Raw genomic sequence first — 17,646 nt, 5'->3', positions numbered from 1 at the left:
AGGCAGGAAAGGGGAAATGGAAGGAAATGAAAGGATTTGGGGAGGAACATCCTGGAGATGTAAATGGTCTTATGGGAATGAAGTTAAGATGATGAAATGCAAATGGTAGTAATGTAATGATAATGTAGTAGTAATGGAATCTGAGCCTGGTTATCTCTTACTCCCTGTACCTCACATGAAGGTAAAAAGAGAAAGTATAAGTATTTGTTACAGCTAAAGGAAATTGCGTATCTCATATCAGTGCATATTGCTACTAAAGAGTAGTATGGAACCATTTGGCTTCAAGTGGGAGAAGCACAAAGTATGTGCTGTTAATTGATTTGCTTCTCATTTCTCAGTGTTGCTTTTTCTAACTAGTTTATTACGAGTAGATCAATCCTTGCTCGTCAGCACTTCTGGCAGAGAGAGTGCAGCTGTCTGTCGTGTGTAGCATGTGTCATCCATCGACACGGGGGGGTGGGAGTGATCCAGCCCTGTGGGCAGTTGCAGCCACTAGAATTTTTACTCATTTATACCTAGTGGGAAGAGTCCTTGAAAGACTTGAGTTTGTCACAGCTTTCTTTGATCCCTTGAAGTTAGTGTGCTGCTATCTTCAGTGCACAGAGATAGATGCAGAACCAATCAGAAGCTGAAAATAGCGGAAAACCCAGCTGTTGGTATGCTGGGTAGAATTTTTTCCTAAGAGCATGCAGCATCATTGAACTGAGATCAGTCCGGTGATTAACTTCTTTATGTAAGCACATGCTTGTTAGCCTCTAAAGAAATTAAATCTTTGCTTACCTGAAAGACCGTCCCTGCTGGTGTGCTCCATGGCTGAGATAGTTATTCAGTTTTAAATTTGAGCATGTTCTCAGGGTGTTGTCTCTTGTGGGCTGTCTAATTTATAACTGGTCCAAAGTGGCCCTAGTATGTTAATCTTTGATATGTTTTATGAGGCTCTGTGTGTCCAAGGAAACACAGGGGAGCAATAATCTAAGAGCTGAAAGAAGCATCTTCCTATGTTTCCTGTTGGCAGACTCTTAGTTTATTGTGTGTGGTGATGTTATGTGGACACTATTAATGGAAGGGAAGGGCAGGTGGTAAAGCTTATAAAATGAATAAAAACATTCAAAATTATAGAAAAGGAAAATGTCTGCCTGGCAGTAGGAAACCCTAGCCTGTCTCTGTCATAGTCCGTTTCCCACATTTCAAAGTATTAAGCTTCTCACTTGGATCGAGTTGCAGTAGCGCATTTCTTGGGGGACCAATGTCACTTTGCGTGCCTTCCATTGCTTGTAGACTCTGCTGGACCAGTGACAATCTGGCCCTTTTTAGAGGTGAGCAAAACAGCAACAAAAAATCCCTCCTATGGGAGTGGAGCTTCAGCTCATCTCCAAAACCAAGATTGCCTGCAGTCAAAACCCTCTGAAACAGTTCTGCTCCTTTCCCAGTTGTAAGAGGAGGGTCTTCCTCAGATCTCTTGCCTTTGTTGAACAGAATATCACTGCTTTATCATTATCTCCCTATGCCAGTCTTTTTTTTCTTCCTCCCCCAAATGCTCTGCAGTGAGTTATTTACTCCTAGGTAAACCAGAGCACTGGAGAGCTTTGTTTTCAAATGTAAGTACAGTTTCATTATTTCAGCAAGTGTTTTATGTCCTTTACATGTAACTTGTACCTGGGTTTGTTGTGAGAAATACTAGAACACTTTCCTTATAATCAGGGTGACAGCGATTTGGTATTAGCTGATTTGGTGGTTGTCAGATCACAACCATGTGGGAAGGCATAACTCTCTACAGACTATCTGTCTCTATTCAAGGATAACTTCTTGATATTTTATCATCTTTAAATGTGAGAAAAGGTAATAAAGGATTGGTGTTTAAATTGACAAATCAGGCACCTGAAAGTTGGAAAGTGTTTAAGGGTGTCCTTTGGAGTCCCCATCCTCTGCACTAAGCGAGGCATGGGTTCCACAAGAGAAGCGTTACGCGATTACCTCGTCTGAGGCAAGGCAATGGTGTAGTGCATATCCATAGCATAATTATAAGAGGTCAAGGATAAGTATAAACGGTATTTCCTAGCCTCTGAGTGCTTGACTTTGCAGCCTGAGGGAAGGTCTTTTTCCAGAGATATTATAATGTCCTTTCCTGGCTTGTTCTTTAAATGACAGACTGAAAACTGGTTAGGAGCAGAAGGTAGGACAGCAGTCCTGAGTTCTGTTTCCACTGGGTTCAATCTTGTTCCATCACAGGCATCAGACCACAGGATCCCTTTCATAAACTTGTCAAGTCCATTTTTAAAATCCATTTGGCAATGTTACCCAACAGAAGCTAATGATTGTATTCTGTGTATTGAAAAAAAAAAAAAATGGGGAAGGCCCCAACCAAACTTAGACCCACTGTCAGTGAACTGAGATTTCAATTGTATCCAAATGGGAGTGTGATTATTCAGATGTGATTTACATTAAGGTGGCGCGTTTCAGTACAGGCAAAGCTGCGTTTCAGTGGTATCAGCTTCCTAGTCAAATCCACAGAAGCTAACGATGTGGGCTGTAAAAGTAGTGCTAATTACAATGTTAATGTTGTTACTCAGCATTTCAAACTGAAGCTTTGCTGGTCATAATAGAATAAGGGACCTTGCCCTTGGAGGCAGATTTTGTTAACTTTGCCTTGCATGTAAGCAATTACAGCATTCCAGGATCTTGATGATTATAAAAAAGTACAATTGTAGCTGAAAAATGAATGTCCAATATACTCATCACAGAACAAAAATATAAATACGTATGACATCTTTGTTCCATTATTTCATTTCTGTTTGTAAACTATGTTCATAGACAAATCTATTTTGTATATTTCTGGCTAATTGCTGGCAAGGTAGACATAAATATGTCTAGTAATGGACATGCCATAAACAAACTATCCAGAGCTTTAAAAAAATGTATTTTGGTGGTTTTAAAAATAGGATGGTTTTCGTCAGCAGATCTTCACTCTGCAGATCAACATGCCAAGTAATGCTGGTTCACATTTCATATGGCTGAGGGTGCAGGTTCATAGTTTCCTACTGGTCCAGAAAACAGAAACAAGGTTTTGTGTTTTGTTTTCCTGAAGCTAGAACTATTTATGGGAATTACTTATTTAAAGAGTTAATTAAATGAAGCTGCACCTTAGCAACATCTACTCCAGCCTCTCTGGGTGACTTTTCTAAATTTTTCTTTTATCGTTCCAGTGGCTTTAGTACTTGTGAAATTCTGATGTTGCATACTTCTCCTAATAGCATCTTCAGGGAGCACAGCTCATCTCACCAGCAAAAATAAAAAGGGGGGGAAAGGCAAGAGGCACAAGTGTGCTGTGTTATTTAGGTGCGTGCAGTGTTCCTACTGTATCCTGCGGAAACACCTCTATTGTTTTTTCATTCAAACTCAGCTAAACGATACTTCACTAAAATAATTCTTGAAGGAGCTTATGCCAAACGGAGTAGGAAAATCTTAGGAAGTAAAATGTTATCAATGGAACAGAGATTGACTGTTCATCATGCCTGGTATATATTGCTTTGTCTAACAACTTGCCCCAGCAGGCTTACAATTGTGCTCTCTCTGAAGACCCTCCCAGCTGCAAGACCTGATTGACGGAATCTGTAGGCAGATGCACTTGCCAGACTCCAATAAAGATGGGGCCTTGGGAAAATCTAAGGCAATTATTGACGGGCAGCAATCCACTAATCAGACAATTTCAAAATTAATCCCACAGTCCCTTACTGTATTAGCTTTCCTCCTTGTTTGTATTTATACAGCAAATTCATGACTTCAGTGAATACTCTTCCTTCCAGCCCAATTATGTCTCTCTGAGGGTATTAAATTAAAAACAGAAGAAATATTGAAAGTGGCTTGCAATTAGTTTCTTTAAAAGGTGGTGTGGCACTTGCAGGCTGGGGTTCTTAATATGATGCTTGATAATAAAAGCAAACAGGATTTTTTCATCATGCAAGCAAGGCAAGTATTCCTAATATGCCTTGTTATAAAGCAGCCTATATATAATGACAGAAAGAAGTGATTTGATTTTGGAGTTTAATTATATTTTCATAAAATTCTTCTAGAGTAACTGACAAGTCCACAGTGTCTCCAAATAACATAAATAGATTTTGGTTTGTGCTTTTTGATTTATCTTTTCCCTTGTTTTATTTTGATCACTTTATAATACAAAATTGCATTGCATTTGATTGTAACCTGCCTTTTAAGCAAAGACTGATACAAACAGAACATTTCTTTCACATGGAAATGAAATATAGAACCATCTTCATAGTGTAACTGTTTAAACATGAGTCACCATGCCTAGACTCCTTGTCTGTGTCCAGTGTATCTCAGACTTTTGAAATTTGGAATTCTGTGTTGAGTTCTTGCAGTGGCTCCAGAGTTGTTTCTGCAGATCTGAACCTGAATGTAGAATTTCCTTTTTTATTATCAAAAAGGGGCAACCGAAGAGAGACATCACTTTAATGAAATTATTTTGCATCTTTCCACTGCAGATGGCTACTGGCTCAGGTAGTAAGAGCACCATACACTTCTACTGTTTCCCACATGTAGTAGGAAGCATACAATATTATATTTTGTTTATTACAGATCAGTTTGTTTTCATGTATAGAGGAATGAAAAAAAAAATGAGCCAATCCACTTGGAAGTCAATGGGTAAACTCAGTGTACACATGGGTTGGAGAGTAGATGGTGCAGTGCTAACTGTAAAAAGTGTAGAAGGTATTTCTGACTCGAGGAATATGTGGGGCAGAGATTCCACTTGAGAGGCTTAAGGCTCAAACCCTCCCTGGGTAACTTTGGTGAGTTCAGCCCATTTCTCTGTATCTCAGATTTCCATCTGTACACCACCTTGAACAGATGCTGTGGGGAAAAAAGGGAATGTGAAAGTTTTACTGGGTTTTATTAAAAGTATTGAGTTGGTATCATTTCCCAGCAAAAAGGATAAATAATTCTATAAGTGACAGCAGATCTGGTTAACTCTGATCTTTTTAGTAAATGTATGTGGAGCTGGTAAAAATATGGTTACAAACACGCAACCTCATCATTGAATGAAAAGTATCCATTTTGGGCTTTTGTAATCAGTCACAAGTATGGATTGATTCACAGGAATGGAGGACATACGAGGCAAGAGTTATACCCTAACTAAACTATTTTCTGATTACTCGAATTGTTCCTCTAACTCTCTTTCCGGAGCTATGCAGTTGCTTGTCATGGAAAAGGGCTAAGGTAACACACTTGTATGGTTGGGTACATTTACACAAGATGAGGCTCAGGAGACACAAGGGTAAAAGTTCCTGTGCTTCCTTTATACTCCAATGTCTAACAACATGCCTGCAACAATGCCAAGCTGCCTTTCCTAGTGCAAGCAAAATCCAGGATGGAGCTTCTGGTAGGCCTTGTTTTGTATTACTTTTATTTGATTTATTGTAGAAGTTGTTAACACCCCATAGTTCTTTGAATAAAATAAACCAAGAAAACCCATAAGAATCAGCAACAACATAAGCCAGGGAGCCTTTCATCTTCGTTATGAACTAATTAAGCTGTTGATTACCTAGGGATTAACACCTCCATATGTAACAAGAGATGCATTCTGTGAGTGGGAAGCTCTGTAAGGTAACAGCTCATGCAATTTGGCATATTTCAAACTAGCTCAGGAGGACTGAGCATGAAAAGTGGGAGGCTAGCAAACAGAAAAGGTTATCCAGATTTCCACCCATTCTCCTGAAGACATCTTTTAAAATCTATCAATTCATCAAACAGATTTCACATGAAATGATAAAGTGCTTTAAAAATCACAGTGCTTGTTAAGAAAGTAGTACTTGATGAATTAAGGTCCCAGCTCAGTGATGTAGGTGGAGCTTTGCCCTTTAGCAAGAGGCTGAGCTTGGAGGTTTCAGAGCCTGAAATGCTTTCATATAACTAAATAATATTTTAGTAAATGGGGGCAGCTCTTCCAATCCATATCTGCCTAGAGGGATCCTTCTTAGATATGGGTACAGTTAAATTTCCTTGCTCACACCGCAGTCCAGCCAACCGATGATGCTGCTAGTTGTGGCCATTCCTTTGTCTTCATTTTATACGTGCAGGTGAATTCAGACCACTGGCTTTACATATGCCACCAGCTGGTGACAGCTTTCAGCTGTGGTTGACCTGGGTTAAGTTAGAGCTGGTGACCAAAAGGTAACAGTGGGCATTACCAAAGCCCGAAGTTATTTGTGCCCTTTAGTAGTTGCTGCTTCTAAAGCAACAGCAATTAGGTTTGTGTGGCACAATAAACAAAAATAGAAAGTGCGTTCATATGGATAATGTAAAGATTAAAGCTCTTGCACTCTCAGCTGCACACTGAATACCTTGTGTTTTTATATGCTTTTAAATAGGAGAGCTGCGTAACATGACCCTCTAGTTGAAAGGATGCAGAATCGCTATACTCCCATCTGGATTATTACATTCAATTTAGGCCACATGAACTCCTGTGCTGAAGGTGTACATCTAAGAAAATGGTTGTGAATTGAGCGTGACTTGCATAAAAGAGCAAGTTGCACCTATTCTCTCTTGAAAAGCATATGCTTTTAGTTAAAATCACAGTTGGCTTGCCAGCCAGCCATGGGGCCCCCATCTTCTTTTCTGTATCACCCTACATTCACATGCTTAATATACTAGTAATTTTATTATGGAGCTGTGGTCAAGACTGTGGCTAAGGTTGCAACCAGGTTCTTTTATAAGCTCTGTTTTTTGTCTGCCCCACTAGAGCTTTCACTTGGAAAATTGACTTGAAAATTGGCAACATTCACTCTGCACTTCATATCCATATATTTACATTCTCAGGCATGTTTAATTGTCATGCTCCCTGCTTTACTACTCTTTCAACTTTAATGTAAATTACCGGGCTCCACTTAAAGTTAAGCCTTTCTTGGTGTCTTTTAATTATAATAAAGCCCTAGGCAGTTGGGTTACTATGAGCACTGCATATTACACAGTTCTCGGTTGTGGCCCTCAGTTGCCTTGGTATGGCTTATTCATAGACTGGAAGCTCTTCGACTTTTTGTCAAATTCATTCGAGCGTGTTGAGGGTCCCAGTCTGCAACTCAAACCTCTTCCTATTACTGCAATAAAAATAAGTGGTAATAAACATTCAAACAATTCATAGACACAACCTGGCTCCAGTTGAAGCTGATGGCAGAATTTCCACCAACATCAACAGGAATGGGGTGCAGCTGTGGCTCTCATTTTGTAAATGACTGTGGGTGCTAACTCATCCTACCATCTAAGCTGAACCAGTGATGTTTTCCAAGCATTCTTTCCTTACCATTGTAAAAATTGAAATCACTGGTTTTGGCAAGGGACTGAAAGTCTGCACACTTGAGTGCAGGAAGTATGAGTGTAGCAGATTTGGTCACTTATAATTGGCAAAGTTTGTTTTGCAAATGATGCTGAATTTGAAGAAGTGTAATGCAAATAGTTCCTTGTTTTCTTTTTTAATTGACTTTTCTCATCACTTCTTAAATGCAAAATCCAGCCTTGCTCACAGAAGATAAGTAAGTAGTGGTAGAGGATTTGCAAGCAGCCAGTTGACTTCGGCACCTTAGTCAGTGTTCTGAAGTGAATTCAGATTAAAGCAAGGCGGCAAGGTCTCAATTTAAAATGCAGTAGCTGATGTTATTCCATAGGAAGAGGACATTCTTCCTATTCAATCTGGTCCAGTTTCATGCAATTTCTAAATAGTTATTCCTGACTATGTATAGGAAAGCTGTCAAGAATTCTATATCCAAAAGTGACTTAACAGCATCCAGACCTCTAAATAATTGACATTTTCACACTCAGCATCCTCAGTGTATGATTCATTATGTAAAATGAATGAGGATCTTCTAAGTCTTCTACTTTTTTTTTTTCCCCCCAAAGTTTTACCTAGGTTCTTTAAATACATAGGCTCTGCAGTCAGAGAGGTTTAAAATTGGTGAAAGAGCCAAAGTTATCTGCAAGAAACAGCAAGTCCTTTGATATTTTCAAGAGAGATTTGATGAAGGTCAAAAATTGAAAAGCAATGGAAAACAGAAGAAAGTTGGCTGCTAGAAGAGAGAGAACCTATTAAAAATAGGGCTAAGAGGATGATGGTAAGGATGGTAAGGGGGGGCAAGTCTAAAAGGAAGTATGGGGGTGGAATGGAAGACATTTTCAGGCAAAGGCAGAATGGATAGACATGAATACTCTTAGGAATGTTAGTTGCTCTGTAATACCTCATTTTGAAAGTATATAAATTTTTCTCCTCTTCCACTGAACTGTTCGATGTAGTCATTACCCCTTCTGTGCAAATTTCTCAGACTTGCAATGCATTAATTATTCTTAATGTACAGTGCAGTATCTTTGCCTCTAAAGTATAAATTCACATCCACTTGGGGAAAACTTTGTCCATTCTTCTAACAGAAAGAATACAGTTCTACCATATGATAAAGAAGTTGTCTGAGAAGTCTGCACAAAGTTGATCATCTCAAAAGCGTAGCGCTGAATCTGCCAATAGTACCAGTCCAAAGAGGGATCTGTCTTATGGCACTATGCATGTTTAGAGGAACATATCGCAGACCTGAGACCACAGGAACTGTAGCTTCTAGCTTTAAACAGGTCATGGTATTGTTAGTGATGCAGCAACAAACTACTCACTTGCCAGAGAAATTTAGGAAGTGCTTGGGCTGAAGCTGTAGCTGGATGATTCCAGGAATCTCCCTCGTCCACAAAGGACTTGGAGGAGTGCATAGAAATTGGCCATTCCTACTTAAATGAGTATAGCTAAATATCGAAACTCTCTGGAAATTCCTTTTTCAGACTTGGATAGTTCACTCCTCTGATCTGAGAGGTAATATGAAGTAATACTGTATTACTGCTAGCCTATTGATTGAGCTGGTACATTCCCTGTCAAATTGTGCTTTGTTTTATTGAATGTGGGAAGTCTTAGCATCTTCTTTGACAGCAAAACCCTCTGCAAACCAAGAATCTGGGATATCTTTATTGCGTACACACCACAGAGAGTTGTCACTAACCTATACTCTGCAGAAAGGATTTGAGATAGAAAAATCTCTTTAAAGATCGGGCTTTTTAGGAGGCTGCACAGTGAAATCTGCCTTGTTGGTTTATTTGTGTGTATTGCAGTTGTAAACTTAGTGATGCATATATTAAAATTCATGTAACTTAGTATGATGCTGTTTACTAACTTCATGCAATATATATCAGTTTAAAAAATCACTCACACTATATATAAATGCTAATAAAATGAAATCCCTTAGCAGTCAAAGGAATTAGCCCATATATGAGTGAAATACCAAGGCAGGTCTTGTTATTTTTATGAAACTGTGAATAATATAAGTATCCAATTGATAAAATTTTATTAAAGCTGACAGCCCTTAAGTGATCTCAGTGGTAAATATTGAAATGAAGTTTCAACAACACTGCAGTACCAAGGGAGGCCTAAGGCAGTAATAAGGATTAAACAATGATTTAATGTTGTTCCTTGGGGGTAGGGATTGTTGTTTTAATGGAGAGCAAAAGCTCACTTCCTTCTAAATAATTAAACTGTGATTTGAGAAATTGATCTAAGGTAGTTGTAGTGGTTTGTTAAGTCCGAAAGAGATAAATGAAGGCAAAGTGTCCTGGGGCAAGGGGAAGTCAGGGGAGAGTAGTGAAGAGATAGTTTTTCAAGATAGATTCATGACAAGTGTCCCTCGGGAAGGGGGAAGCTGGCAATGAGCATATTTTATCTTTTATTTGTAATGTAAACAGACTTGTGCTGCCTGAGGCTGGGTAATGGCTAATGAGCAGGGGGTTTCCATGGGGTGCAGATTTTATTAGCATAGCTTATAAAAAACGGAGCTAAATTAAAAATGTGGTGTCTTCTAGATAATCTGATAATCAGTGGTGCTACAGGGAGCACCTCCACCTAAGCAGAGCGAGTGTATTAGCATATGCATGTAAAATTTCCAAACAATTTGTTCAGCAGTTTTTGTGAGCTGAATGACTTTCCCATCTTCGTAGCAGAAGGCAGATGTCACATAATAGGACTGAGTATTTTGGGCTGTCTTAGGAATGCAGGAATGAAGGAATTTTGTAATGGGTTTCAAATCTGTCATTTATGTATAAGCAGTGGGAGACTTGGCCAAAGAACTTCTCATCGTATGTGCCTCTTGGGTGATTGTTACAAATGAGATGACAGCTAGGATGGTGGTAGAGATGGGATATAAGTGGAAAAAGAGAGAGAGAAAACTCTGCCTAATTAGATAATTGTTTAAGGTAATTTCCTTGGGGTTAACGTGATACGCAATCCTGAATAGTTCTAGTCTACCGACGCAGAGCTTCCAAAATTTTGGTGGATGGTTTCCAACTAACCGCCCCTCTCAGTCTGTATGTGCGTAACACAGTTTGGAAACACAATTGAATTGAGCTAACATCCAAGAAAACATTGACATTCCCCCTACTTACTGGAAAAGACTGTGTCTGTGCTCAATCCATGCCTTCAGGTGTAGATACAAATGGGCAGGGTACAAGCTGTTTGTTCAAAATAATGTTGTATTTGGGCTATGGCACATCAAAGGAGGAATAGGTTGAAACATCAAAAGCCACTGAGAATACACACCACTCTCCAACAAAGTCTCATGACTACTACTGCCAACACCTCCATTTTTCAGAAGGCAAATTGAATGCAGAGCATGAATGGCAAAAGTCTTCTAGAACTTCAGTTTTACAATATCCGTAGTTTCCATCAATAAGAGAAAAGGATATTCCAACAACATGACTATCAGGAGCTTTGGGACTTAATGAGTGAAGTACACTGAAACAGGAAAAATTAACAGAAATGTCCCTGTGTATCTCACTTCAGGCTCTAAGACTTGGGGCTAGCAGTGTTAAGGTTAAACAGTCAGAAACATATCTTTGACCCACCTGCTCCTCTCTGTGCAATAAAATGAACAAATGGAAGTGAAACCATGCAAGCAGATAAGTGTGTATAAAATGATTTGCTGGTTTGATTTTTCCAAGCAGACTGTTTTATATTGTTCTTTTTTTGGATACATTTTACTGTAATTAAAGGAAAAACTCAGGACCACCCAGTGTACAATCAACCTTATTGTTCCCTGCTCCTCAGGCTAGCAGAGAAAAGACTTTGTACAATGATCAAACAATGCTTGTTATTATTTACTGATGGTTTGCCGTAAGTGCTAGGCAGGTTGCAAGTTCCAGTCTACATAATTCCTTAGAGTGCACCCCTTGATGCACTGAAAGGTGCACTCCAGCTGTTTGGGTGTTCTCCAGCTGTTCAGTCTGATGATTGAAATCCATCATGTGTCTGCACTCATCTTCTGTGAGAAGGAATGAAAAGTGTATAGGATATTATGTTTTGGTACATTCATTTGTCAGATTGGATTTGGTTTTGCATGTGTATATCTTGCTTTTTATTTCTATTGGAGAACACAAGGCAGAAGAAACATCTTGCACTTGGAGCCAGAAGATGGTAGAACTAAGTCTCAGGAAGCAGGTTTATCCTTCCCATGGGAGTTCATTGCATGGGCTCAACCCGTCCCTAAGAAGATTTCTGTCTCCTGAAGAGGCAAACTCTGCTTTATGGAGAGCTCCATTGTATGAGAGAACTGATACACACCTGAGGTTTTTAGGAAACCCTTTGGGGAGATGAACTGGGAATTCTGAACATGATTAAAGTTCTGTGGAAGGCCAGGGTAGGGAGCTGGGACAGGGCTGACATGCTGATGGTAACTCATGTTAGTGAGGGGGTGTTACCACAGCATCATTGGGGCTGGAAGGCACCACTGGAGATTGTCTAGTCTAGTTTCCCTGCTCAGGTAAGTGACATGTTCAGGGCCATGTATTTTAGTACTTGACATCAGCTGGAGTTTCCAAAGGTCTGAGTACTTCCTGTGTAGGTATGTCCCATGGCTCTATTCCATACTTGAGGAAGGGATGGTGTAGGTAAATGGAAGTTACCACCTGCCAGGATAGAGTAACAGGGTAATGATAGAAGCATTACTTGTTTGTTACTACATTCAGCTAATATACATGTGAAACACCGGAGTATTTCTAAGACATGGAACTAACCAAAATAAAATACTTTAAAAGAATTTCCTCTGCCCCCAAGATGTACTTCTGCCATCAGGTATTCATCCACAAGCTTATCCTAGGTGTTGGGACTTGTCAATAGTAATGAATGGTAATGCTGGTTGAATAATAACTACAACACTGTAGGTAATCGTGATCTCACTGGCATATGAGTTTGTGTTGTCAGTTCAGCTGTTCCGGAACAGGAAGAATTGGTCAAAATGAATAAGTGAAGCATTTTACAATTGAAAAATTATACTCTGATCCTCTAGAGAGCCAAGACCTCCATCTGTTTCAGTAGACCAGAACTGTGCTGTGGATAGATTTGGAAGTGTGCTCAAGGTGAGACCCAAGATATCCACTCTATGGAGACCAGTATTTTACATTTGATCTTCTATAAGGATACAATCCAAATTGTTGGATATAACAACATGGCATTTCACGATGTTTATTCAGAGAGAATAATGCTGTGGTTTAGATGATCAGGTGGTACACATCACTTCACTAATAGGCACATAAATAACAGCTGATTATCTGCTTACTAGGGTGTCAGTAGACAGTTCCACTCTTGTCTTTGCCCTATGCTTCCTGAAGAACTATCACAAAAGTCACTTGTCTTTCTAGGCTTCCATTTGCCATATTTACAACAGCAGTAAAAACAGTTCCTTTCTTACTACTTTTCTGATCTGACTACTTTGTTTAGATGATCACCTCTTCAGTGCAGCAAGTGCCCTGTTCTCTGCATCTGAAATGGAGCTGAAATAAGAGCTTGAAAATGAATGTGAAGAGCTTTGTCACTGTTGGCTTAAAACACATTTTTGCCATGGTCAGGTTTCTAATGACAGCTTTTTTGTGGCAAACATTGTTATGTTTTGATTTAAATATAGCAAAATCTTCAACATGATGAAATGGCAAAAAATGTCACAGTTCATCATGCTACAAAGTATAAACAATCATCAAACAGGTGAAAAATGCATTAAAGAAGAATAAAACTTCAAACAGGTTTTAAGTAGTTCACTTTTATGTTTTAATAGCTCTTTAGGAGCCTGTAAATAGAAAGTCAATTGGATTTCAGACTTGTTTCCATAGTTATATTACACACAGGGAGTATTCAATAAAACAAATCTTTTATTTAGTTCCTGACAGGTAATTAAAATGTGCCTCTGCATTTTCTTGTCTGTTACAGTAGGAACTAATATCAAAGATTTCTCGAGTATACAAGTATTCACAAATACATTGCAACTTAATTTTATCTTTCGGGCTGCAAACCTAGTGCTAACTGGGAGTCTTTAGTTAGTGGAAAGTCTGAATCCTGTTTGGCATTCTAAGCCTAACTTTTCTTTTTTCCTACAAAGATTTGCTCTTGGCTTCAAAGATACCCAGTCCCATTTACACATCCGTCAAACTAATAAACTGTGTGGAAAGCCAAATATGTAGAAAAACAGCAACTAGAAACAGATCACATTTAGAAAAAAGAAAAAAAAAAAAGGATACTGTGTCAACATTCCTGAAAATACTAGGGGGAAGATGTTCTTGAGGGTTAAAGTAGTATGAAAGTATTTGAATTTCTTAGTAGTCAATGAAATTGTTTTTGTTTCAAGCATCTGATATTTTTCTAAGTACCATTCCACAAAGGCCCATTCAGTGCTGTGGTCTCAGTTCTATATTTTTAGCAGTTTTAGAAGACAGCACCTGTGAATGTCAAAGAAAAGCTAGAGAGTCATTTCTCTCTATTGCTGACATGCTACCTGGATCAGTCTGGGTAAATCAGAAACTTTCAGTCTTTGTGTTTTTATAGGATTGTATGTGATAGCACCATGAGGTAGGATTTCACAGCTGGGGATCATATAAAGATTAAGCTGCCTTTTACCAGCCTTACTTTTTTTTTTTTTTTTTTTTTTTTTACCTCCTGATATAGCACTATAGTCTCTTGCCCTTAAAATGTTTTAGTACCCACTATAGGTCATGGTGACCAGTAGACCTACTAGGATTAGATATAACTGTATCAAATGCCTGAATTAGAAAACGGCTCACTTTTACAGGAAACTGCCTCTGTGCTATTCCTTGTGTATCTCCCAGATACATGGAGGAAGATTGCTTTGTGAAGGGCTTTATCAATTATACTGATTAAGAACAGGTTTATGGTAATTAAGATTGGCCACAGTTTTGCATTTGGAAACTTCCCACTGTGAGGAATTCCCAACGCCTGCCTTGTCATTTTGGCTATGATTGCCTGACTACTTTGATAACCAACTGCCTTGTTATTTGCACAATGCTGAGCATTGGTTTTTCTCCCTATGTCTATCTAAAGCATTGTAATTTTTCTTCTATCAGGCATGCTTAAGGCAATATATAATTTTTCAGGTGTGTTCGGTAGATCTTCCTGTTAGCAGCATTTGTATAAGACCATGCCATATTCCACAGTTCCGGACCAGCCTGGTACTACGGGGGGACGGTTGATGGGCACAGAGAGGAAAGGCTGGGCGTACCGGGGTCCTAAGAAGTGTTCTGGGATAAAACAGAGTCAGGAGTGCTGGGGCTTCCCGACCCGATATAGGAAGGCTATATGAAGAGACTTCTGCCTTCCAGATGGCCATGTCTAAATGGAGGCAGCAGTGTCCAAAGAGAAGGATATCAGCTTCTCAAGGATTGCCAGCTTGGGCAGTTGACTATCGCAGGTCTGTTGAGTAATGTGACTAGTTATGACTGTTACTTTATACACAAATGCATCTCTGCCCGTTCCTTTGGCTTGACATTAGGCAATAGGCTTATGTTTTATGAGTATTAAAATATCATAGCTGCAGTACTAACTTGTACAATTTCTGGTATAACTCCCCCACCCTCACTTCTTTTATGTTGGAGTTAGAAGAACAGTTACAATCTTTATTGTCCTTTAAAAACGAGCTTGGAGAAATTATTGTAGAAGTGGTGTAATCTCAACAGAATGATAAGATTTGCAGTATTGCTGATGGGCTCGGTTAGGCCAATAAAATTCTAGAAAAAAGCCTAAGCTGCAGGAATTTACAGGGATTTATGAGTTCTTGGCACAACTGGGAGTAACTGTTTCCATGAATGGCTATTTTCTCAAAAAGAAGAATTAGACTTGCGTAGCACAAGATGTTTGCTACAGTATAAAAAGTCCTCATTTCTGGATTACTCTTGGCTCTATCTATTGTCAGAGCTAATCACACTGAGCAGTTCATCTGTTCATTACCATAATATTGTATTTACAGCATGCATAAATACAGCTCTTTTCATATTAAGCCTGATAGCTGCTTTAAAGCTGTCTTTTATCTATTGCTCTTACATTTCTAACCCACTTATTGCATTTGCAGATACTGCAACAAATTTATGTGTTTTATAAACCTAACAGAATGCCTTGTGTACTGATTGATGGAAAATCAGTTGTTCAGTTGCCAGGCAATGATTGATTTTCCAACACAGCTGCTCCAGCTGTGCTACAGATGCTATTTTTTCTCAGATATCATAGATGGTGTTGTAAGCTATTGAATATGATCCTTAATTGTAAATATGTCTGAGAAATCAGTCATTTCAGCAGTTAGTGACCATTTGGATACCATCTTCAGCTACGCTTTGTGTTTTTAGCTAGTAAGCTTGCAATTAGCAGTGCCACTTGGAGGTTACTTTGGTGTATTTTGCAAGAAGCTGGTTTGAAATCTGTGACATAAGTAAATGCTTGTCACAGAAAATTACAGTTCATTACAAAACGCTGTAGCCAATAGCATGTGCTGATGACAGCAAGCCTTTTTCCTGGAATGCATTTCAGATTCCAGTATTTTATTTCAAACCTTGCTCAGCTGTGTATGACTAATAAATAATAGAGGAAAGTATAACTCAACCAAAAATTTGCAGACCTTCTTTTGATCTGAGGAAGCAGACTTTGGTTGCTTGGCATTCTTTTAGATGACCTTCATAATTTAGTTGCGAGCTGTGATTTGGCTCTGCTATCCATTTTCACAGCGGCATAAAATATTAAAGTCAGGCAATATCAATAATTCCTACTCTTATGGCATTGGGGACATCAATGAGAGGATCATTTGGATTTGCTAAAATTAAAAGTGCAAGTCTGCTTAAGGTACAAATGCAAGTTTAAGGGTTTTAATGCTTGTTATGAGAGAGGAAATTAAACTAAGTCTCATGTTTCATAGAAAGAGGAGCTGCAGTTGGTAGGTGTCCTGTCATTTGTACATTAGCCTCCTATTCACAGCAGGGTAATGTGTCCACTTGCTAAAATAGACTGACTTGTTGGCAGACTGCATCCTTTTTCCCTGCCTTCCTCAAAAAAGGCATTTCTCACAGCTTTCTCCTTGGTATGAAGTCTGATTGTTTTTAAAGAGCCAGTTATTACTGGCATTGACAGCGCGGCTGGTTGCAGAGCAGAGAGAACTGGAAGTAGGGCATGGTCTGGCTTCTGAAACCTGGTTTTGCCCCTGTCCTATGGGCAAATCACTTTGGGTGTCCTGCCACCTCCTGCATTTAATTAGCAGCTCTTCAGGAAGGAGAAGTGTTTTTCAGTGTCTAGTCCCATAGGCCTCTGATTTCAGTGGACTGAAGCCTGAAGTAATATGAGCAGGAAATTAAAATGCAATTCATTCGCCCTCCAACTTCTAGAACATGATATTTTCCTTGATGTTTTCTCTTTTAAAATTAACTTGATGTCTCCTTTGTCTAGTCTTGTCTTCCACTAAATACATTTCTAAATGGTATAAAATGCTAGATGACTTAAGAGTCTGGTAGACTTCCATGCAATAATTTTTGGAATAGTCATTTATGCCTGCTCTGTGTATTAAGGCAATATCCTCATGCACATCCATTTCTTCAGAACTGATATTCTTCCAAAATAGCAATAAAAAGTCCCTCCCCTTTTCAGTTGTAATTGATACCTTTCAAAGCCAGTCTACTAGAGACATTTTAGAATAAATTTATGCTTTCCTTCTGTTAGTTTTTCCTACTGCCTTCTCCTTCAAGAGAAAGGAGGGTCACCTCTGCTGCTTTTCCTTTGGTAAATTGCTCAGCTTTTCAACAAAGACCTGTCTAGCAAATGTAGGATGCAATTATAGGAGAAAGAGTCCCAAACCAAATTGCCATTGGGGTTACTAGTTTTTACTTAAGCAAGAACAAACTTCCCTCTAAATTAAATACCTCCCTCTTTCCATATAGCTGGTACAGAGTGGCTCTGTCATTTTAGCATTTCTGTTACCGTGAGGTGGGCTGCAAGATGACATCACCCCACAAGAAACTAGAAAAGACATGATTTGCAGTTGTGGTTGTGGTGATGATAGCTGGGTAAACACTGAAACAAAAGACAAACCGAGGTCTGGGTTGTCTTCACCTAAGTCTGTGCATGCTCATGTCAGGCATGCAACAGGTGGATTCACCTTTTAAATTCTGGCGTATTTCAGAAATGTGGGCGAGCTGTAGGGATCAGGCTGCAAGAAGGCAGCTTCAACAATCATGGAGCAAATGAACAGCCCGATTCTTCTGGCCCAGAGGAGAACCTGCAGAGAAGTGACGTTAGCACTTCCATTC

The sequence above is a fragment of the Gavia stellata genome, chromosome 2 (assembly GCF_030936135.1).
Source record: "Gavia stellata isolate bGavSte3 chromosome 2, bGavSte3.hap2, whole genome shotgun sequence".
NCBI lineage: Eukaryota > Metazoa > Chordata > Aves > Gaviiformes > Gaviidae > Gavia > Gavia stellata.
This window is presented reverse-complemented; position numbering follows the sequence as displayed.